This window comes from Colius striatus, chromosome Z, assembly GCF_028858725.1.
Source record: "Colius striatus isolate bColStr4 chromosome Z, bColStr4.1.hap1, whole genome shotgun sequence".
In the NCBI taxonomy this organism is placed as follows: Eukaryota; Metazoa; Chordata; class Aves; order Coliiformes; family Coliidae; genus Colius; species Colius striatus.
The window spans coordinates 21,530,668-21,554,785 of NC_084790.1; the positions used below are offsets into that span (position 1 = coordinate 21,530,668).

The 24,118-nt window shown below is 46.6% G+C and overlaps 1 protein-coding gene across 2 annotated transcripts in view; it reads right to left on the reverse strand.

Moving 5' to 3' along the window:
- Positions 1-23,656, reverse strand: part of CORO2A (coronin 2A) — a 61,777-nt gene extending 38,121 nt beyond the window's left edge. Inside the window, exon 1 of one of the 2 annotated variants that reach the window (XM_062017633.1) lies at positions 23,550-23,656. The gene's annotated coding sequence lies outside the window, so the exon portion shown is untranslated. Of the gene's footprint in view, positions 1-1,261; positions 1,341-23,549 lie in introns of those variants that run through there. The other variant, XM_062017634.1, reaches the window with a different exon arrangement.
- Positions 23,657-24,118: the final 462 nt, after the last annotated feature.

The following is a 24,118-nucleotide window of genomic DNA, read 5'->3' on the forward strand; positions in this document are numbered from 1 at the left end:
GCAGCTCTTGCTTCCCCATGATGAAAATCTCTATCACAAAGGCAAATACTCCTCCCTCCTGTCCTCTCCTGCTCAGTGACATCTCATTTATAACAAGCTCTTCCCAAAAGAATGTACATCAAATAAATCAAATCCAAACCCTCTTACAGTCATCCAAACCTTGTATTGATAGGGTCCTCCTGTCCTTTCTCTTTTTAAGCATTCCTTGGTTTGAGTGTGAAAGGTCTGGGGCAAGGCTGTATGAAACACACTGCCATTACTATGGATGAAATATTGCTAAGAACTGATCACGAAGATGAACATTTTACAGGTTATCTTGTCCCCAACAACTGCCAGCAGTAGGCAGAGGCCATCCTCCAATTCTCTGGTACCTAAGAGGCTGCTGCTGGCACACCAGGAGGATATAGGTCTCATAACAGATCTCTAGCATCTCAGCTCCTTTCTTAGAGGAAATGTAAACTTTCTCTTTTATCCAGAGAAGGCAGAAATTCCAAACATTAACTGCAATTCTGTTTTGACTCAGGAAGAAGTTTGAAACATAAATGTGAAAGCTTGTTGCAAAGAAGCAGTAGAAGAAGCAGCTAAAATAGTTAAGATCTTGTGGCACAGAAACAGCCAATAGCACAACACTAGGAGCAAGAGGGGTTAAAGTTGCAGCCAAATGAAGAAAATAGAAAGAGGCTTATAAGTTTAAGGCAGATCCAATATTAAAAAGTACTACTAAGAAGATGAGAAACAATTTCTAACTGGCACAAAAGCCACTAACTTATTTCTCAAGCACAGGCATAGCAGGATTTTCAAGGTTCACTCTTCCAAGTTCATAATAGTCCACCCCAAAATGCAAGAAAACAAGCAAAGGCATCATGAGACCTGCATGAATGACCCAGGACATCCTCATAAAACTCACAAAAAAAAGATACACACTGGAGGCAGTAGTAGATACAAGTGTCCTAGAAGAAATACAGGGACACTGCCCAAAGATGCAGGGCTGGGCTTAGGAAAGCTAAAGCCCACCTAGAGTTCAATATGGTGAGGGAAGTGAAAGGTAACAAGAAAGGTTTCTACTGGTTCATTATCAGCAAAAGGACAGCTGGGGAACATGTGGGCCTGCTGAGGAATGGGAATGGAGACTTGGTGAAAAAGGACACCAGAAAGGCTGAGGCACTGAATGCCCTTTCCACCTCAGTCTTCATTGCTAAGAGCAGCTTTCAGGTATCCTGCACCTCTGACCTGTGGAAAGTCCAAGGTGAGGAAGACTTACCCTTGTTGATGGAGTAACAGATCAGGGAACATTTAAACCGACTGGACATGCACAAGGGCCTGATGGCATGCACCCAGGCCAGGGCAACTGAGGGATGTCTCTGAGGACTGGAAGAAAGCAAATGCCACTTAAAAAGGTGCAATACAGAGTATATGTGCCTTCTAATACAGAGATCAGTCCTTCAATCTGAGCTTGATCAGGCAGTTAAATATATAAAGAAACTTTTTTCCATGAGATTAGTCAAATATTGGCACAGGTTGATGAGAGAAGCTGTGGAGTTTCCAACCTTAAAGATATCCAAAACCCACCAGAGAGTACCCTGAGCAGCCTGCTGTAGGTGAAGCTGCTTTAAGCTAGCAGTTGGAGATGATCTCCAGAGATGCCTCCACTCCCAGCCATGCTGACTCTGTGAAAACTGCACAATAATCTCTAGAGAGGGCATCCTGAGCAAATACAGTGAAAGTCAACAAGAAGTTTCTCTGCGTGTTCAGCATAAAAGAGATGAGAGAAGTTCCTATAACATGACATTGCCGGCCAGGGACTCACCAGACAGGACATGCTCAGGGGAAGGAAAACAAGCAGCATCTCAACTAGATGACTTAAAACAACCAAATAACTGGACTACAGTATGCACTCTGTCATCTAAATCCAGTTGTATGAAGAAAGCAAGAAAGCAATGTTAGGTTTTCAAGGGAGGCTGGGGAAAGCAAAATGACATCAAAGAATCAAAAAATGGAACACAGTTAGCAGAGACACAGATAAAAGTGAGGTGGATGGACTGTCAGCACAGCTTTTGTAAACTCTTGCCAGGCCTCACAAGACAAACTGCACTAACAAAAGCCAAAATCTCTGTGACATGATCCATTCAGTTACCAGTACTAGCGTGGTTTCTCACTGCAGTGGTAAGGCAACATGAGGTTAGCAAGACAGTCCTTAAGTGGATCACTGGACTAAAATGGGAAATATCTACTTTTTGAATACTACAGGCTTACATGAAAACTAGACTTTCACCACCTTATTCACGTGCTTATATGTCTTCCAGGAAGGATAAATTCATGAAACAGAGGCAGATCATCAGAGGTCTTAGGAGTTCATCTTTCTTTCTATTCTTCTCATTCATTTCTGTACATCCCTCCTTAAGGATCTTTTTCTAAAATTCTCCAGTAATGGACAGACCATCCATTTCCTGTGAAAATGTGCTTCCCAGCACACTGCTGCCTTTACAATTATGAAAAAATTACTGTTACTTAAAGCTTTTCCCTGCCTTCAAAACTGAATCTCCTTTTGTGCAATCAACGTCCCTTGCTTCTTGTCCTATTTAGCCAGATCACAGGAAAATGACTGTCCCCTTCTCCTTGCAGCAAGCTTCCCCTCACACACAGTGGACACATAGCTTTCCAGTCTTCTCCAGTTTTTACCTCATTCTCCTGCTGTCAGCCACGCTTTATCGATAGCTCATCAATTTGTCCTCTTCTCCTGTCATTAGTACTTAAAGGTATTTAAAAGGTGTATGTCAAGAGAATAGGGTAACATTTTTTTCTGTAGTGTCCAATGACAGGACAAAGGGTAATGAACAAAAGCTGGAACACAAGAAGTTCCACTTAAACATTAGGAAAAACTATTTTACTGTGAGGGTGAAGGAGTCCTGGCACAGGCTGCCCGTGGAGGGTGTGCAGTCTCCTTCTCTGAAGGATTTCAAAACCTGCCTGGACATGTTCGTGAGTGACCTGATCTAGGTGGACCTACTGTAGTAGAGGGTTGGACTAGATGATCTCTAAAGGTCCCTTCCAACTCCTATCATTCTGTCATTCTGTGATCACTCTCTTTGGCAGATCTGTATATTTCCAGAGCAGCTGCAACTAAAACTGGCATACATCTGTTCTACTAATACAGATAAACAGACGCTTCCTTTATAGTTTACCAGATACTCTCTTCTTCATATAATTTTCTTGCTACAACTTGTCACTGGGTTTGCTCAGCCTGTAACAAATTGCAGCCCCTGGATACATTTCTGCAGAACTGAATTCGGTCTGACAGTACTGCGTCATCTGAAGACCTGAACCTCTCGCTACTGAACTGTATGCTCATTTTCCCATGCCATTTCTTCAGCTTATCAAGGCAATTTCAAGCCAGAGCCCTGTCCTTCTGCAAGCATCCTGCTCTTCCTGGTTTCCTGTTTATTATTTATTCCTTTGTCTCAAGTAACTAACTAAAATACCAAACAGCATCAGATGGCAGGAAGAACCTTGTAAAACTCTTCCTAATAAATCTTTGCATTTTGACAAATGTCACATAAACTCTCCTGTATAGTTTCCCCCTACCAAATTTACATGTGCCTTATAATCACAGAATCTTAAAATGGTTGGAAGGGCCCTTTAGAGATCATCTAGTCCAATCGCCATGCAGAAACAGGTCCACCTAGGTCAGGTCACATAGGAACGTGTCCAGGTGGGTCTTGAAGAGCTCCAAGGAAGGAAACTCCACACTCTCCCTGGGCAGCCTGTGACAGGGCTCCTTCACCTGAACAATAAAATGGTTTTTTCTTATGTTTAAATGAAACTTTTTGTGTTCCAGCTTCATCCCATTACTCCATGTCCTGTTGCTAGATAATAATAGAAAAAAGGGATGTCCCAACCTCCTGATATCCACTATTTAGATATTTGTAAGTATTAGTGAGATCCCCCCTCAGTCTCCTCCAAAATTGCCCCAGTTCCTGCAGCCTTTCCTCATAAGGAAGATGCTCCAGCCCCCTGATCATCTTGGTGGCTCTGCACTAGACTCTCTCCAGAAGTTCCCTGTCCCTCTTGAGCTGGAGAGTCCAGAATTGGACACAGGACTCCAGATGAGGCTTCACCAGGGCAGAGTAGAGGGGAAGCAGAACCTCCCTCAACCTGCTGGCCACACTCTTTTTGATGCATCCCAGGATGCCATTGGCCTTCTTGGCCATGAGGGCACATTGCTGGCTCATGTTCAGTTTATTATCAACCAGCACTTCCAGGTCTCTCTCTGCAGAGCTGCTCTCCAGCAGGTCAATCCCCACCCTGTCTTGGTACATGGTGTTGTTCCTTCCCAGATGCAGGACTCTGCACTTGTCCTTGTTGAACCTCATGAGGTTCCTCTCCACCCAACCCTCTCTTATGATAGACAGGTTTATCTAGCACATATTTCTTTATCTTAATTGTGTGGGATAGCACTGAACATTCTTCCAAAGTCAATATAAATGACATCCCTTGCTTCTCCACACCTATCAGGCATTCTTTGCACGAGAAAAATCAGAGTATGTTGACATGATTGTTTTTGCCATCCTCATTCTGCCTCTTTTGTTTCATTGTTTCTCCCAAGTGTTCACTTTTACTTGTTCTGATAATTTTCCTTAAGGAAAGGTTCAAGCTGCCATCTGTATAGAGCTCAGGAATTATCCTCCACTCCCTGCAGAGCCCTCAAAAACAACTCGCTAATTGCTTTGAGTTAATTTAGGACAGTTCTTCCTGCATCCTGCAGCCACACTGACTGACGTCCCCACACATCTGCAACACTGCCTAACCTTATCTACCCCACTGTACCACTCATCCCTTCTTGCTGTTTCAGAGGAATTTAGCTAGGTTTGGGAAGGGCTCTGCATTTTTCCCTCAAAGAAGTGAATATGGTTTGAAGCTATAAGCCCTGCCAGCCAGGACTGTGCTGCTGGGATTATCACAGGGCATGTCAAGACTGCTAGGTGGCAACTCACTGCGCTAAGCAATCAGAACCCCAGTACCCACCAGGGACTGGATGGCATGCAGGACAGAAAACTGCTTCTTACCCATAACAACCTACTAAGGTTGCATCTTAGGCATCTCCAAACCTTCAGTCTCTTGGGGCTTCAGAAAGAGGTTTTTCCAATTGCCTTGGTTTTGGATAAGATAGAGTTAATTTTCTTTGGGATTCATGTTGATAACACAGGGATGGTTTTGTTATTGCTGAGCAGTGCATGCAGTGTCACAGCCTTTTCTGCCTCTCACCTCACCAGACTAGTGAGTGGTCTGGGGAAGCATAAGAAGCTGGGAGGGAGTGTGGCCAGGACAGCTGTCCAAACTAGTCAAGAGCTATTCCATACCACACACAGTATATAAACTGGGAAGAGGAAGGGAGGAGGGGTGAATCACTGCTCAGGCATCATTGGGCAGGCCGTGAGCAATTGTGTTGGTCATCACTTGTCTTTCCTTGGGTTTTGTTTCTCTCTCTCCTGTTGTTATATTCTTTTTCTTTGTTGTAATTATTATTAATAATAATACAAATAATTAAGTTATTACATTGTTCTTACCTCAACCTACAAGTTTTGTTTTCTTTTCCACTTCCCTTCCCCATCCTACAAGGGAAAGGTTCTTAGTCACTATCAGGGGTTAAACCATGACACCAATACACAAGACTGAGCTCTAGGTCCAGCAGAATCAATATGTGTGTCATTGCTCACAGGGTGTCTTATCTGCAGCAGGTGGAGAGCTCCTGTCTCACCTGTTACTGGAGATCTGGTACAAAATGCAGGAGTTCAAATTCAAAGTCGGTGGGTCAGGATGCCTCCTGTCACAGCACACTTTCTCAGACTGCATGAAGTCTTGCTGCTCCAACTGTGGAAAGCCAGGCCAGCAGCACTGTGCATCCTGGCAGCTCCCTGCAACACAGGCAGCCTCACACCCCTGTCTGCACTGGGTTTTGCTCAGCACACTACCAAATGCCCCTATGCAGATATGCATATCTGTAAACAAGATGAGGATAAAGAGCATCTTCACTTTTTCCCCTGTGAGAAGTCCCCTTTTTGGATTAGTTTCTGCATGCCATGGTTGACACTGGTGTGGTTGAGTTGATTTAATTTAATGTTTAAGTATTAATTTAATGTTAAAGATACAAAAATATTTGTATCTTTATTAATCAAATTACAGGCTTTAGCCTCTCCAGAACTAGTATTCCCACATAAATAAGCCAGGAAAGCCCAGCAGTACTGACAGGATAACTAAAGGTATCTATGCTTTGCAGTACAGGGAAAGCAACAGCTTTAGAAGTCCAGCAAGTAATCACAGCTCACACTTTACAGTTCAACAGACAACACTGTGAATATCATTTTCTTTTCTTCTTCCTTTTATTGGCACCGTAGCTCTTTAATGTCAAAGCAGAAATCGTCTTTTCATTCACAGGAAAGAGGTGGGGAATAGCTCCCAGAAAACACCTTCCTCAGAAAACGCACACATTCCTGTCAATGTGTCTGCTTTTGCAAGTTATCCACCACTTAGGTCCACCACATCTGACTGTTGCCCTTTGCCAGACATTTCCCTGCACACAGCACTGCAGTCAGCAGGGGCACATGCAGACAGCAGCTATGCTCTATGGCCCTGTGTCCCTCACCAGGCTTTTGATATGCCCTGGTGCATGGATCTGACGCAGTCCCAGTTTTGGCTAGGAGAAAGTTCATTTTCTTCCTAGTAGATGGTACAGGGCTGTGGTTTAGATTTTGTGAGAGAGTAATGTTGACACACTGATGTTTTAGTTGTTGCTGATAAGCACTTACCCTAAGCAAAGGACTTTTCAGTTTGCCATGCTCTGCCTTTGAGGAGGTGCACAAAAAGCTGTAAAGGAGCATGGCCAGTAGAGCTGACTCAAACTAGCCCAAAGGATACTCCATAGCATAGAGCATCATTCCCAGTGTATACAAACTGAAGAGAGTCAGTGGGAAAGGACTGATCACTGCTTGCAGACCATCTGGGCATAGGTCAGCAGGTGGTGAACAATTGCATCGTGCATCGCTTGTCTATTCCTGTGGTTTATTTCTCTCTTTTGATTTTCATTATCCCATTATTAATAAAAACAATTGTGTTTCGTTTCAATTCTTAAACTGTTCTTGTCTCAACCCATGAGGTTTTTCTTCCTTCCTGATTCTCTTCCCCCATCCCACACAGAGGGGAGAAGGGGGGGCAGGGAGAGAGTGGCTCCATTGACAGTTGGGGTTGAACCACAGCACCACGTTACAGGTTGTCCTGGTGGTTCCAACCCTCATCTGGGCAACGTTTGTCACTAAAATGAGGCTCTCAGGTTTACATGTTTGAGTTTGCATTTAACAAAAAAGTAAAAAAAATCCACCCACATGCTTCCACTCTCAAAGTTTTGAACTTCAGACAAGTACATCCTCAAAAAAGCAACCCTGAAGGCAAACAAAGGAGTGTCAGTCTTATCAACAATCTGTAAAACACACACATCAGAGCCCTCAGAAGTTCATCACCAGCCATCAGCCTCCTGGGTTGGGTGCCAAAGAAGCACAGACTGTTTCCTTTCTGCTCCTACTTCTCTCAGATCTGTCCCAGAAAATGGTCTCTGAGCCCCAGAGCTTAAGATGGACTCCCCTCCAATCCATCCATGTCCTCCTAGGTACATCTGCAAGAGGTCATGCACCTGTGGACACACCTCACCATCCAAATTCCAATTCTGCTTTCTCCTATCAAGGAGAAATTATCGGTAATAAATTCCTTTGGATCCAAAGTCAACCAGAACACATGATTATGTAGCAACCCAGAGCTTTAAATACCATTTGTATGTGTCACCTCAGACAATACTACAATCTCAGAGGCTACAGATCTATTGTTACAAGAGTAATAAATGTACAGATACAGATATGGTGGGTTTCACTTCTTGGTTCACAGTTTGGTTCAGCCCAGCCCAGGGCAAACAAAGGCAGTTGCCTTTTGCTCAGCTGTAGACTGAGAAGCCTGTAAGTATGCCTTGGAGGTGAGATTTGTCAGTTCATAGGCCCCAGATGGGCAACTTGACCACTGGACCATGACCTTGACAGACACTTGACAGTTCCTAAAAGACAGCAAAGAGCTACAGAAAGAGACATGTTCCTGGGCTGGCTTTTTGCACATTTGGCTCACAGGCTAGTGCAACTACAGTCAGTGGCTACAACTGGGAAACAAAGCCTGCCTTACTGAGTCCAGGAAAGTCTTCTCCCCATCACAGTGGAACAAGCAGGAAAAGTATTTCCCATCCTTGAGTCTGGTGTTTGCAATATAATTTAAAGCTGTTTCTGCAAGCAGCACATACTGCTAGCTGCCTGTAACTCAGAAGAGGATCTTGGGTAGCTTAAGCAGTCCAGGCCACTGCATGCTGTGGTTGTGCCTCTTCACACAAAAAGAGAGCCTTGCATCTCAGAGCATGGCACACTGCATGCAGAAATGTATGAGCTATCTCCCTCAGTCCTGTGCTGGTGGTGGGTGCCTCAGCATCGATGTTCACCAGTGGGAATCCTCATAGGTTAGAGTACTGAACACGCACTAATGGGGAATCACCCATGGGCACTGTGACTGCAGGGCACGAAGTTTTCAAGCCTGCTATTGGTACGCATCCTGCACCTCAGTCACTTGAGCCCAGTCAGGGAACAGGGAAGCTGTTTAGGTCGGTGCCACAAGAAAACTGAGTTGTAGATGAAGTCTCACAAACCAGACCAGTCTAAGAAGCAATTTTGAGTGAATAATGCATTAAAAAAAAACAAAAAAAACCCCACAACACCACAAAAAGGTGGAAATAGTTCCTAAACAATAAAGGAGGTGGAGAACCATTAGCTAAGTGATCTCCAATTTGCTTTATCAACCTCAGTATTCAGGAAAAAAAATAAAAAAGCTTAAGAGCAGTTCAGGCTCTCCAGTGAATCAACAAAACCACACAAAGGACCATACCACTTTCCACAGCCTCCAGGCTGTGCATTAGCTTTTAGCAAAGGTATCTACCACATGAATAATGCAGCAGTCTTCCAGAGCATCTGTACTCCAATCAATCCACAGTAGTGAATAAAAACCTTTCAGCAAGCCTTTCTATCAGGCAGCAGGACCTTTTTACAGCTGCTCAGAGGCATATCCTTGGAAAAACAACCCTATCTGCTACCAAAGGAGGGAAGCCTTTTAAATCGGCCAGCTGGGAACCAGCCTTTTAAATCAGCTATCCTGCAATGGACCTTGATTTTATCAATTGATTTTCTTTGTCTTTTGTTCCTAGAGGATCCACACCCACTGTTATTGGGCTTAGATTAGAGGAGCTCTATCACTTGCCATTCCCAAAAGCAATAGCTTACAGCCTGCAACCTGCCCAGGTGCCCTCTCCTTCCCAAGTGGGACAATGTAGCCCTGCCAGCCACAAAGCACACTTGCCACATCCCTCTCCTGCACTGTAGTCTCTTAATAAAGTACCCTTCCCCAGAGTGGAGGTATGGTGGGGGAAAAAGCCTTCACCAGACATACATGCAATCTTCTGTACTTTTGTAGGCAAAACAGGTGATAGAAAGCGGTGCTTTGTCCATATCCATCACTACTGCCAATGCAATATCAACAACATGTCACAAAATGACAACAGCTAGCAAGATCTCAAAGGAGTTCATGTTAGAGATGTGTTATCTTTCATCAAAAATCCAGCTCTAAGTAACACTCCAGGATACTTGCAGTTCTCTAGCATGAAAAATGATACTTAAATATAATGTTCCAGAAAGCTGGTTGCGAAAGAATACCTCTCTGCCTGTAGTATAAACATTGCATAAATACAGAGGACATGAAGCAGGGGGTGAAGGAGCCACTTGAGATGGAAATGAACTGATTTCCTCATCCACAAAGCAGGAATGTGACAATCAGCTCGATGAGCAGGTACAGTATCACCTTTTGCCCCTTGTTTTGGGTGCATGCTCACGAAGGGAGGACATGAGCTCCCACACATGTCCCTGGGAAAAGACAGGTAAGACCTTGTCCCATGCTAGCAGCAGGTCAAGGCTTATGCAGAGGGTACAAGGTGGACAGAGTCCAAACAGAGGAGAGACAGTGTCTCCTCCACTGACATGGGCATCATCTGCTTGACCAAAACCAGAAGGAGATTCCAGGATTTGCCTCCCCCAAATATCTGCTTAGGCCAAAGAAGGCAAACTTTGCATAAAGACCTAGCCTATCTGAACAGCAAGACTCCAGCAGCCCACTTCTACCCTTGCGCCCCACAGACATGATCATCAGCTAGTACCACACCATCTCAGGACATTTTTCTAGTGAGGGAACCCAAAGCAGCCCACCATGGGCTGAGGACGTACCAAAGTCCCAAAGTTGGCAAAATGCACATTGTGCAAGTTTTGTCAATGTTATAAGATACACTAAGTGTTGTTAATCTCAAAATAATTTTAACCACATACATCCAGGAGCAGGCTAGAGCTGCCAGGAGCAAAACAAGGTCACTCTACCCAAGACAAGGTTGAGTGGGCAAAAGCCCAGTTTTCCAGGTTTACGACTGCATTTGTATCCAAAGTTGAAACGACAATGACAATGCACTCCCTGAGGCAGGCAGCAATGCCCAACAGGGTCCAGAACAAAAACCTCCCTGATGATGACAGCAGCTCACAGTGTTGCTGTATCCCCACCACCTGGTACTACTGCATGACTGTGCCCTTCTGTCATGGCGGCACAGCAGGGAGACGGACAAGGGTGCATATGTGCCTCACAAAAATAGCTCAGCCAGGTTATTTTTAACTGGGTCATACCAAAACAGCCAGCAGCAGCAGCAGGCAGGAGCAGGGAGGAAAGTAAAGAGGAAAACTGGCAAGAGGCTACAGCCTTAGGCAGCTCCCAAGAGGCTCAGACTTTCCTACCACCCGACCTGACATGAAGCCGAAGAGTGTATTTTGAGTAGGATCCCTCAGAACACTGTAAAATGAAGCCATGTCCTGAAGTACTAGCTGAATGGTGAGCCGTTCCTTACTCTACTGCTGAGGTCACTTCCAAGCCTGACACAGAACATGCACTTGAGCCTCTCCCAGGACAAGTAAGAAATGGCAACAAATAAGCATATAGAATCATAGGGAAAAAATTAAGAAAGCAAGCCCTTCCAGAAGTCCCAAGTGCTATCCTCAGCCTCCAGCAAGGCTCACCAGAAAGGCAGCTCATGTTGCTCAGACTGTCCAGCTGAGTTTGTAGGACCAACAAGGATGGAGATCCTACAGCCTCCTTGGGACACCCATCTGCCTACAGTCCTGTGGCAAAGCCCAGGCTGCTGTTGGCCTGCAGGGCTTGTAAAATTTCCCAGGTGACTCTGGTCAGATTTACTGCCCATCAGGACCATCATGGGCCTCAATCAAAGAGCTGCTCTTTTGCCAGTCGATTGAGACTGCACTGCTGCAGGGAGCTGCTGCACATCTGGAGCAGAAGTTGATACCTTTACTGAAGTTCATGAAGGGCTGTTTTTACCCCTTATGACAGGCATAAAGCAGGCTGGGAAGTCCAGAGGCTGGAAACTGCCCGTGGAAGGTCTGTTGCCAGACCCTGGGCTTCCCTGCAGTAGCCAGACAAGCATTGCTTTTCCTATGGGCAATCAAAATTATATACCCTGAAGCAAAGGAGCCTGAAGCACCTGTGGCACCATCACTGTCACTCCTCTTTCTGGAAGCTCCACTTTCTGGAAGTTCACATCTCTCACTCAGGCATAGGGAGTGAAATACCACCTCACTGCACACTGGCCATAGGAGAAGTTGTTTCAAGAACACTTTTAAGACAAAGTCAGCTAGAAATCAAGCTGAAGAGCACAGCCCACACTCCAACAGCTACACAGAAACTCGTGCTTAGTCAATACAAACTCAGTTTGCACATCCAGGAGAGGCAGGGGAATCTTCCAGAGACGATCCCACACTCAGTGGCCACACAATTTTCTGGCAGTTGAACCTCCCCTTCAACATACATCCCATGTCCCTTTCACATGATGTCCTTTCTCTGCAATCTCTGACAGAAAGAAAGACGATGCATTAAGGACACAAACAGCTTCAGGCAACATGGCCTTTAAGAAATACAGTAGTTGGTCAGGGGAGTGTGAACGGCTGGCAAATCCCAAAATGTCACTGAAATTCAACTTGGTTTCATTAGGCTTATCAGAGCACTCAGAAAGGGGAGGAGGCAGGTGGTATGACTGAAGCAGAGGATGGAGCCACCCCAGACTCTTCAGACAGCGAGCTCCAACTTCCTCTGGTTCACCTCCAGCTTCCCAAGATAGCCTGTGTACTCCAGCAGAAAGATAAAGCCAACTTGCCTGCATTCTCCAGACACAATACCCTCTTTCACTCTGCCGGTTACCTGGGCAGCAAAGAAAATATTATTACTTTATCAACTTCCTTGTAAGTACTAATGTGCTTCTGAATTCAATGAGAGGGCAAATTCCACCTTAGAGTGCTTTTCTACCCTGGCAAGATCCTGCTCCGTTACGAAAGAAAAGCAAACACAACAATCTCGGTTCAAAGAACAATAAAAACTGGATGCCTCCTCCACCTCCCCACTCTGCACAAACACATTATAAAAAGGAAGAAGTGGTCAAATGCACAGAATTTTATGAGACATTGCCATATTTCTCACCAGGAAGGCTGTCTTGAAAAACTCATCATCTGACCCCCTGCAAGCTCAACATTTTTTCCTGCAACCAGAACACTATGCTGTCACTCTGTTTCACAAGAAGTTTCCTGCTGCTCAAGGTAAAGATACCTCATGAATTTCAGGAGCCAAAGTTCAGCTCCCCATCAAAATGATGCAGCTGTGTCTCAGTAGCCTGCCACATTGTCTGGGAAGATAGGGATGCTTGGTCCCACTGCTGTATATCGTGAGGTCTAAGCATGCCCACAGACATCTGGTATATGGAGTACCTCTGCTAAATGTTACTGTACAGAAGGCTTTCCTTGATGAACATCACTAGTTTGGGGTATTTGACCTTGTTTAGTCACTCATAGGAGTCTAAGTAAGGTCCACTAGATTAGCCAGTGTTTCCCAAACCTCTTCTGCCTAGCTGAGAAGCTGTGGCTGCCACCAGGACATAGATCCATTAGAAAATCTGAAGTGGCCTGCAGGATGGTGAGGCAGTGGAAATATACCAAGTGCAGATGTTTCTCCTGAGTTCTGTGAAGGTTTGGAGGCTACACACTTCACTCAAATGTCTGAAGATAAGCCTTTCCATCTAATGTGATCTAATGTAACCACATTTCTCCATGAGTGAAGGTTTGTGCACTAACCAGCCCACAGGTGAGAATGACATTGAAAGATTCTGGCCAGTGAGACTAAGTTTGGCCTTAGCATCTCAGCTCCAAAGCAACCTGGAAAAACAGAGTCCGATCAACCAGGTGAAAATGGGAACTGCTACAGAGCTGGGGCACTAATCAAGCTCTGACTATCTGGGCAGGAAAGCAGAGGCACAGATGGGGACACATCCCAGGGGAACCTGGCCTATGGTGGTTCCTCACAGGGAACTTGCCCACAGCTATAAACCAAAGCAGTTGTAGAACCTTCAAAACTGCCAAGGATGAAGGCCTCCACCTGCCTGGCCCCAGGGATGCACAGCCCTCCTGGGAATTCAGCTTTCTGAGCTACTTGCCTCCAGCTGCAGCCCACATCCTTTTCTCCTTGTTACACTATCTCTCACTGACAAGAAGAGTCTTGCTCTGTAACTGCCCTTCCAGGACCTGTAATCTGCTCTTTGTAAATCAGTTGGGCTGCAAAAGACACGGGTACAACATGACACCATGGACAACAGAACCAGATGTGGGTTTCCCAGTCGTGAGCCAGGAGCAACAGGAACCCCCCTGCTCCCATCCTTCTGGGATCAATGGCAGCAGGACCTTGTTCTTTGAAAGGTGGCAGGCAGCATCAGAGGTCTCTGAAGCCCATGGCTACAGAGGTCCTCCATCTCCCTTGTAGCACCGTCTGCACGCAAAAAACATTTAGGGGCCTGCAGAAAAGAGAAGTGTGCGGAGCTCTCCCACATCTATGCAGCACCCTTGGAATTGCTTTATGACTCCAGTTGAGGCCTTTCTCTTTAACTGGCTGAATAAATCAGAATTGACTTCTCTCTGTTCTCCAGAAAACTCCTCATGCACTTTTGAGCTCTCTAACAGCAGGTCCCATTTATCTGATGCATGACAAGCCAGCAAGAGAGTGTGGTATAGGCAGGTGTTACATACACAACAGCCAATGCTTTCTTCTGCCACATCACAAGTCTTAAAATCAATTCACCACTTAGATCAGAGACAGTGGGTTCAGCTTTGCTCCTTTTGGTTCTTGGCCTGGCTTTGATTGATGCTGACTAAGTGGGAGGGTTACCCATGCTTTCCCTGCCAGGAAAATGGCATTCTGCGCCCATTCATTCACCTGCTGGGCTTGGCAAACATACAGTTTCTAGAAAAACAGTGGCATCACTCTGAACCAAATCCACTGGTGCAAGTGCAGAAGTAGTGTTTTGTTCAGAATGTGAGCATGCTTTTGAAGAAAGTCCCCTTACTGCATTTAGTGCATTCCAGTTTGCATTGCAAAGCCATCTTGGAGCATGCACATAGCATTTCCTCCAGATGAAACTGAAGTCATTCCAGAATCAGAACCTAGTGCTGATGAGACCTGCTGGGCCAAATTAGAATATCCAAAATGCCTGTGGACATGAAGTCCTGATACTGCCTCTTTCACTTCACAGGTCTACTCCTCTTGCACTGTAGATATGGTCCTAGTTAACAGATAGGTGAGGCCAGTCACTGCACAGACACTTTTCCACAGACATCCCTCTCTATTTGACATACAGCCTTGTCTGTTTTCAGATAGACTTATTTACTTTCTCTCCTCCAAGCATTGCTCTTTTATCCTGATTTGGGGTATTCCTTCACCTATGATCATTTCACCACTCTCCTGTGTGACTAGTCCCCATCTTCACACATCCCATCTATCAGAAATGAAGGTCAGCCTCTCCTCACACGTAGTAATTTATTTCCTACCTACTTCATTCCTGCCAGCCTCTTTGCATATCTCCAGCACAACTCTGAATAGTCTTCCAGCTCTGTCCATCTGCACCACTTCTCTCTCCACCTCCTTCAGCTGTGAGCACCCTGGCAGAATTTCTGCCTCCGAGATGAGCTTGGCACTACAGGTCCACTCTCTCCTTCTACCACTGCTACTTCCCATGCCAGTCTATTTCTCCAGTATAGCTGACATCCACAGGGCATCTGTGCCTCAGACACTTTTTGAATCAAAGGCTTATCTGTCTGTTTAGCCAGCCCTAATGAATTTTATGCCTGTAGATTCATCTAATGACTTTCCTTGAATAACATCACCAACATCCTGTGTCAATGACTTCCACTGTTCATCTGTATCCTGTAGTTCCTGGGCAGTGATAAACAGAGGAACAATCACTCCCTATCTGAACTCTCCACCCCATCATCCTACACTATGTCATATCCTTTTTCAGGTATAACTCTTCCAGGCTGAACAGTTGTCTCTCTCTGCTTCTGCACTACCAGGTCCTTACTGAGCTGTAGAAATGCATTGCATGAGGCATCCAAGACACAGCCTCACTGTAGGTATATCCAGACAGTATTTGATCTTTTCACAGTGCCAGTGGAAAGCAAAAACAAAATTTAAGGAAAAAAAAAAAAAAGGAAAGGTAGCACAGCCCTTGAAGTCTGGCTGTGAATTAAAGCAGCATTTGAACTCCCAACACAATGCAGCACAGGCAGCTTAAGGATGCAATTTCCATGCCTTAGGCAGCAAAAACAAAGACTGTCTGTGTGAAGAAGAGTGAGAAGAAAAGCACCAGCTAGGACACGATGGGCCACACTGCACCTGATTGAATATGCAGTTTTCTCTGGATATCTTATATGCATTCATGAAATTATATCGGCATCTCAGGCTTTTCAGCACCAGACAAAGTCTTCAGGCTCCAATAAACTTCTGCAGACTGACCAGAGCCAGAGGAGTGTCTGCATGGTGCTCCCAGTTCTTGCTCAGCCAGAGATGGCAGCAAGTGGGAGCAGTCACACTGAGGGGTCCTCCAGCAGGCTTGAGGGCTGCAGGTGAGTACTGACACCCTGGGCCCCCTCCGTGCTGGGGAACTGCAAGTACAGGGAGGACAGGGAAAGGTTTTTTGAAAGAGCTGAAAATGAAGATCTAGATTTCCTGGGGAAGATTTGCCTTCCTGCAGGAGTTCAAGACACTTGCAGATTTACAGACCTGTAGACTACAGCATCATCTGCTGGCACTGCCAGTGTCCAGTGGCAGTAGAATCCCCAGCAATGAAAGGTGTGTGAAACCCTTCCAGTGCCACATACAGTGTCTGTACCATCAATCTTCCAAAGCCTCACAACTGAGCTTGATTGCAGACAGGCAGAAACGTGAGTACAAACACTGCTATATTGTTTTAATGCAGAAGACACAAGCTGTCAATGAAGCCACAAAAAAGTTCATTCTGTAAGTCATGCTGTCAGGGAATGAAGAACAGATAAGACACTGGAAAACTCTTCTGAGACATACAAAACCATACACAATATAATGACTGGTTTTGCTGGTTTCTCAAAGAAAGAGACAGTAATGAAACTGTCACTTCAGTTCCCTCTTTACACCTCAAACAGATCTACTCTCAATTAAGCTTAAGAAGTCCTGTTTCACTAACAGCCCACAAAGGGCTAGGTACCAAAACAAAGCTCTTGACAGTCAGAGATTCCTCAAGCTAACAGTAAAATCAGCTTTTCTGAAATGTTTTTTGAAACCTCAAGGATGATCAAAATATACTCAAGGACATCCTTTGATATTGTTGTGGTTTGGGGAAGTTAATTTTCTCCCTAGTAGCTGGTATGGGCAGCTGATCATCCCTTGCATTTTTTTAATTTTAATTCTCTTTTTAGTTACCTTCCTTTTCATTTCTAATAGTAGTAGTATTAATACTACATTTCAATTATTAAATTGTTCTTATCTCAATCCATTAGTTTTACTTTTTTTCGAAATATCTCCTTCCCATCACTGTGGTGAGAGGAGGGAAGGAGAGAGGGAGGGAGGGAGTGAGTGATTGTGTGGTGCTTAGTTGCTGGCTGTGGTTAAACCAGTGTGCTAGGTGCAAATGCTCCCTGATCAAATGAGACCCAGGCAAGGCTACAGCAGAACAGGTGGCTGTGGGAGAGATCTGATGCTCCCCATCCCATGCTTGCTCATTTTGGTTCTTGTTCTGCTTTGTCAGACAGGTTGAAGAACACATTATCTATAAAGCTACAAGGGGCTTCTGGCCTTCTCAACTCTACAGGAACCAAGAGTTCACCAAAACAACTCGGATACCAAGAACAACCAAAGCGTCAACTGTCCACTGGAGTTTTTGCTTCTAAAATCTCCATGTGAGCTTGGTGTTTTCTGCTTCAAGACTTGGTTTGCCTAGCAGGGTACATCACACCTATAGCTATTGCACAGGGTTTAACTCATGATGGAGGGCACAAGCCTCATAAAAAAGCAAGAGTCTGCAAAGTCAAGCCCTTCTAATCAAGGCCTACTTAGCCTTTAAATGAGTTCCATGATTTTTAAAAAACTGTGAAACATTGAACTCTTCTTGGTTTCTGTGGAGGTTGTCAGGTGCCAGGCTATCAATAGCAAAATCAGTCTTTTCAAATAAGACTTCAGGCATCAGTTACTGACATCAAGACCTTTGCAAATTCAAAGAGAAACACAAACTACAGTCACAACTACAGGCATGAGAGGTCAGAAGAGAGATACTGATCCTCCCTGACTGTAAGGAAAAGAGCCTCTATATGTAGGGGGAGTTGAGTATTAGGAGACCAGGAAGTTGAAGCAATGCTACTCTGATTTTGTTTTTGTTTCTGTGTATGTGTAGTTTGGTATTCAAATTAAATTAGAGAAAATGGCAGAGGAAAATATTGTGAACTAATTACATTTAAGTAGATGGTAGCAAGGCAATCTTTGACTTCTTCTATTTGTTTATTGTAATTAAAGAGATGTCTGGGTTCTCTGCAACTATTACCCTGCAATTTTGTTTCCAGTGCAGGCTCCTTTTAGAGGCTAGATAGAAAGGAAGAAACCAGAGGATGACAAGGAAGATTTGTCCTTAGTGACATTGCTCACATTACCAGACGGTGCTCCCAATAACATCAATGTGAGGTTCCTTAGAACCAAACACTGCAACTTTGCCAGCAGATCAGGCAAAATGGCAAGTACACTTTTCTAACACAAACTGCTCTCTATTTTTCAAGATTTGTGTATTCCAGCTTAAGGCAAACACTGTGAAACATTGGTTTAAGTAACTGGTTTTAAATAACCTGACACGCTGATGGTTTAGTTGTTGCTTGTCCTAAGTGAAAGAATTTTAAGTTTCCCGTGCTCTGCCAGCAAGGAGGGGCATAGGAAGCTGGGAGGGCATGTACCCAGGAAAACTGAGCAAAAGTAGCCAAAAGGATACTCCGTGACGTAGAGAATCATGTCCAGTTAAGAAACTGAGAGGTTGGCCAGGAGGGGCAGATCACTGTCACGGGATGGCTGAGCATCCCTTGCATTTTTTTTATTTTAATTCTCTTTTTTGTTACCTTCCTTTTCATTTCTAATAGTAGCAGTATTAATACTACATTTAAATTATTATATTGTTCTTATCTCAATCCATTAGTTTTACTTTTTTCCAATTCTCCTTGCCATCACTGTGGTGAGGTGAGTGAGTGAGTGATTGATTGTGTGGTGCTTAGTTGCTGGTTGCAGTTAAACCAGTGTGCTATGTGCAAATGCTCCTTGGCTAAATGAGACCCGGGCAAGGCTACAGCAGAACAGTCAGCTTTGGGAGAGATCTGATGCTCCCCATCCCATGCTTGCTCATGCTCTCACTCACCTGCTGCATCTGACCATACCGCAAGGCAACAGAGGGCAACTGAGAAAAAGGCACTTGTCTACTAAGAACTACCCATGCGCTTTGATGGGGGTGCCAGAAAACCTGGGATGGGATCCAAGTTTCTGACTCCTCCAAGGAGGATTTCAGCCCCTCTGCACAAGCAGCCTGCAAGCAGAGTTCAAATCATAGTACCTGTATTGCAAGGGTTGCTTAATTTCTGCTCTTGAGAGTAGGTCCAGTACTTGCCTTATCTCCTGCCTGCACCTTTTTTGTCTGACTGTCCCTGGTTTACTCTACAAAGGAGCTGGGGATACAGGCTTTACTAGTATAACTCTGACCTGGAGAGCCTTTTACTGGTAGGAGCTCCCCTGGAGTGTTGCCTCCTCTACTGCTTAAGCACAGCTCCCAAAGCTGCAGAAGGAAGAACAAGACAGAGTTTGGCTTCTGCTACATTCCTGGAAGCTATCTAATCAGTTTCCATGGACTTTAGTGATAAAAATATCACAAATGCTGGGAGTTTCTGCTGTTTTGAATTCCTTATTGTTTTCCTCATGACTTTGACCCACAGAGGCAGAAAAGCAGTGCAGAGTCGTTGGTGCAGAAGACCTTCTCTCTGCAGGTACCATTGTCTGTGTTCCCCAGCACAGAGACAAGGAGTACAGCAACTCAACAGTCTGGAAAGAAACCCTTGCACAACTCAGAGACCAGAAGGATGCTTGGAAGAGAAAGGAAGAGAAGGAAGAGAGAGGGCAAATTTTGGGCACTGTTCTGGAAAATACGAAACTATACAAAATAGAGCAGAGAGCAGGTCAACAGGAGAAAGAGAGAACAAGGCTTGGAGCTGCACGCTATCATTGATCCTACCATGGGTAGCAGCATGTCTCCAAGCTTTAGAAAGGCTCGGCTTGGCTGAGGGTCCTGTTGGTGAATTTCATAGTTCTTTGAAAATAGTAATAGTAATAAAAATAGTAATAGAAACAGTGATAGTCCTATTTGTGAATTTCAAAGTGCTTTGGAAACAGTAAACATCAGCGTTACCTTCGCAGAGCCCTGCAGGGTGTATTTTCAAAACTGAGAATTGCTGGCAAGCCACTAACACCGCAGAGGGGAAATCCCTGGAAACACTAGGTTAGTCTGGCCTCTACTTTCAGGCCATCATAACTATGCGAGTGTCAAAACCCCTGAGCCCATACAACCTCCTGGATATGCTGAAGGTCTTTCCTGTTTCTCCTGTGTAGTGGCAGAAGGTGGGTCAGTGTAAGTGCTGTGTGCCGTGGGGCTGCTTGCCACAGCCAGCCCTCTGCAGCCACAGCAGCTTATGGGAAGGCAGGTTCTTCTGCAAGTTTCTTAGCAGCCGCCTAGACATGAGTCCACTGGCCAACTGTAATACTGGGTAACATTTTATTGCCAAAGATGACTGCTCCTGTTTATAACCAGCAGATGAGAACACTCAGAAAAGGTGGTAGGGCTGTTTTCATTGGAGCAAACACTTCAAGTAAACTTTCTTGGAGCAGGTTTATTCACAGGAGTGAAGGATGGGATTTGGCTGTTAAGGATGATATTAAGATTCTGCTGAGGTCTCTGTTTTGTTTCTTCACAGGAGGTCTCCATCGTACCCTGTTGCAACCCATTCTTCGCAGTTTCCCCAGTGAAATCCCTGCTGTGGAAACCAGGGCCTGTCAAGGTGGCATGTTGATGTCATGCTGTGCAGCCACAGTGGCCCAAGGAGTACAAAAACATCAGAGGCACTAAACTGACCATAACGTATGAGGAGCCTGCAAGGTCATCTGCAAAATCTACCTCAGCTTGTCCCTGAGGCAGCTGTTTCTCACTCCAAAACATCATCATCACTTCTGGGGATTTGCAAAAGCCTTCGGTTCTCTCCCTAAGTCTCTTAACACTGAAGCACCCATGTGCCAGGGCATCTGCAGCTCACAGTACAGGTACCCGTGACATACTCAAGTGTACACTCCCAAACATGGTCTGCACAGAACTCTGGTGTCTGGCAGTCGAGACTGGCAACAGTCAGCTGCCCTTGCACAGGCACCACAAACTGGTTCCAGAGACCAGCAGCCTGCCCCATGCCAGCCCACCTAGAAAGAGACTCACAGAAACCTATCAGAGAGTCAGGTGACCCAAAATCCACTCATTACCTTGCTAACAAATGTAGCAGACACATTTCAAATATTGTCTATTACTGACATTTTCTGAACAAGAAATATGCTCAGAGGTGACAACTCAATATACTCAAGAGACAGGCAGAAATTACCCAAGGGAGGAAAGAGAGTAGAGAAGCCCACCAGATCTGGAGATACCCTGACCTACTCTCAGGAAACCCCTCTGCTGCTCCAACACAGACAGCAACAGGTCTGATCTATGGGACTGAGACGAGCAGTGATGCTGGCCGGCCGCAGAAGACACCAGTCTCCATCTCCCCCCGACTTTCAAAACCAACACACTCATGCAGAGCTGTTTTGCATCTAAGGAAGAGAGGTCAGGAGAAGCTCAGGGCAGAGCAGGGGTGCAGGTAGTGGAATGGTCTGGCTCTCTGTCCAAACATCTGGGCATCTGCCTGGGCCTCATATTTCCCAGGTCTACAGAAGCTTTAGAGAGATGACAGTGTTTGATTTGTTGATACAGCCTATGGGGTTGAATGAATTTTAAATACTTCTTATTGATGGAGCTATAGTTTATTTGCAATAATGCTAATTCACCAAAGAATACCAGCGCAGATGTCATGGTTTAACCCCAGACTGCAACTAAACACCAAACAGCCACTCACTCACACCTCCCCTCACTCCCATTCTATGTCCTATGGTATGCAATAGCTCTTGGGCTAGTTCAGGACAGCTGTCCTGGGCACACTCCCTCCTAGCTTTTTGTGCACCTCCTTGCTGGCAGAGCACAGAATACTGAAAATTCTCTCACCTGGCATAAGCACTCACTAGACACAAACTATCAGCGTGTTGTCAAAGTTATTCTACTAAATCCAAAACATACCAGCTACTAGGAAGAAAATTAACTCTGTTCTAGCTAGACAGCAGACAAAAACACCTCTTTTTCACCTTGTGTCTAAGAAGCAACCAGGTCCCTCCTATTCTGCCTCCCAAAGCTTTGCTCTAGAGTTTCCTGAAATGCCCACACCAAAACATAAACTCCCTGCATGTCTCTGTCAGTCACTCCCTATCTCTGAAAAAACCAGGAGAGATCAGGGCCCTCCAAAGAGGGTACAGTCAGTGGGCAAACAAAGAGAACAGCAGGGCTACACAGGCTTCTCTTTTGTTAACAGACCGGGAATCCTTGGTTGAGAAGCCTAAAAGGCAACCAACATCCAACCTCCCCGCAAGTGTTCTTTGAATCCTCTGCAGAAATCACTTCCCTTGCGCACCCAACAGGCCAGAAGAGGTTAGGTATGTCCAGGTAAAATTGCTTTACTGGGATTGCAGTAAACACAGAGTCTTCTTAGGAGGTGTAAGTGAACAGCAGGGATCAGGACCAGCCCAGATGCTACAGAGACATTTTTCCACCCTCGAGAGCAACACATGGAGGGCACCACTCCCTGCAGGGTGAACAATGAATGTTCGGCAAGACAGCGCACATAGCTGGCCTTCCCAAGCCACCAGACACTTGTCTGTAAAGTTCTGTCATTGTACCTTTGTGATGGCCTGCCTTTGCCCCTGTCAGAGCTGCAACATCAAAGCCAGACCCATGGGAAGAAGCAGCCCTCCAAAGCTGTGCTGCCTAAAAGTAAAACTCCTTTGAGGGCTTGCCGTGATGGAGGAACTGGCACCAGAGGACCCTGCTGCCAGAGACGATGGTCCAGATGTCATACATGGCTAGTATCATGCCCTGCACAAGATGTGACCTGCCCTGACACCAAGCATCCAAAATCCCTATGACTCCGGCACAACGAGTACAAATTGAAGCACTTGCTCACAAATGCAGACGTAGACGAGGCATTTCTCTGTACCATCACCAAAGTTACACAGACGCCGATCCACTACATGCTGGCAGGGAGCGGTGGGCATCACGCCGACTCCCGGCTGCCGCAAGTCGGCAAGAAGCCCTGTTGCTCCGTGCACGGGCCATGCACCTCGAAGCGGAGCCGGGCCCGCTGCAGACCCCCGAGAGCCGTCCGGCTCCCACTGAGGACCGATCCTCGGTCTATCACCCTCTGCACAGAATTCTCCCCCTTCCCTCGTTGCAGCTAGCTACCTGCAGGGACGGCCCATGGGCAGGGCACTGCCGTGGCGACAGAACCCTGCCCGTGGCTGGCGCGACCAGCGCCGGCTGCCCTGACTGCGGCCGGTGGGGCTGTCCCGCTCCTGCTGCCGCTGCCGCTGCCGCTGCCGCTCCCGCCGGGGGCTGCCCGAGGCCCGCGGCTCCGGGGCGGCCGCCGCATCCCCCGGCCCTCGGTGCCCCCGCGGCTGCGGGCGGCGGCGGCGGCTCCGCACAAAGCGGGGTGGGGCCGTGGGAAATTGCGGCTCCCGAGGCACACGGGCGAGGCAGGCGGACCCGCTGCCCCGCTCCCCGGTACCACCGGGCTCCGCAGGCCCCGGGCTGCGGCAGGTGCCCCGGCCGGCTCTGCCCACATGTGTCCCGCCCCCATGGCCCCACCACCACCTTCCCCCCGGTCTCGCACCTTGCTGTTTGCGGGGGTGGGGGGGGGGGGGGCACGGCCACCCAGGAGTCCGGCCGCCAGGAGTCCAGCCGCGCCGTGCCGCGCCGCGCCGCGCAGTGCCAGCCCGGGCCACCCGCCCTGCACTCCCGTCCCCGCCCCGGCCCGCCCCCGCCCCCGCGCCGCGCCCCGCAGCAGGGAGGTGCCGGCGGGGCTCAGGGATTGCCCGTCGGCCGTGATGCGGTGAGCCTCCACCCCCAGAGCCCGACGCCCGAGCGTGCTGTGCCGCGGGAAGCGTGGGGTTTGTTATGCTGCTGTTGCGGTGGCGAAAGCCCGGCGCGTAACCACCGCAACGTGCTTAAGCGCTTCTCCTTTCTCTGGGCTCTGGGAGACAGCCCGCCCGGGCGGACGTGCGCAGTTCCCTGTCACCACCACCGCTGCAGTTAGATGCCCCGGGCCTGTGCCCGGAGGTACACTGTGGAGGCTGAGCACATTTCCATGGGACACCATCCTGACAGCATCTGCGCAGATAGTACCCACAGGTCTTGTCTTAGCTCACAGAGCTACCTAGGACATGGTAACACATTCCCTTA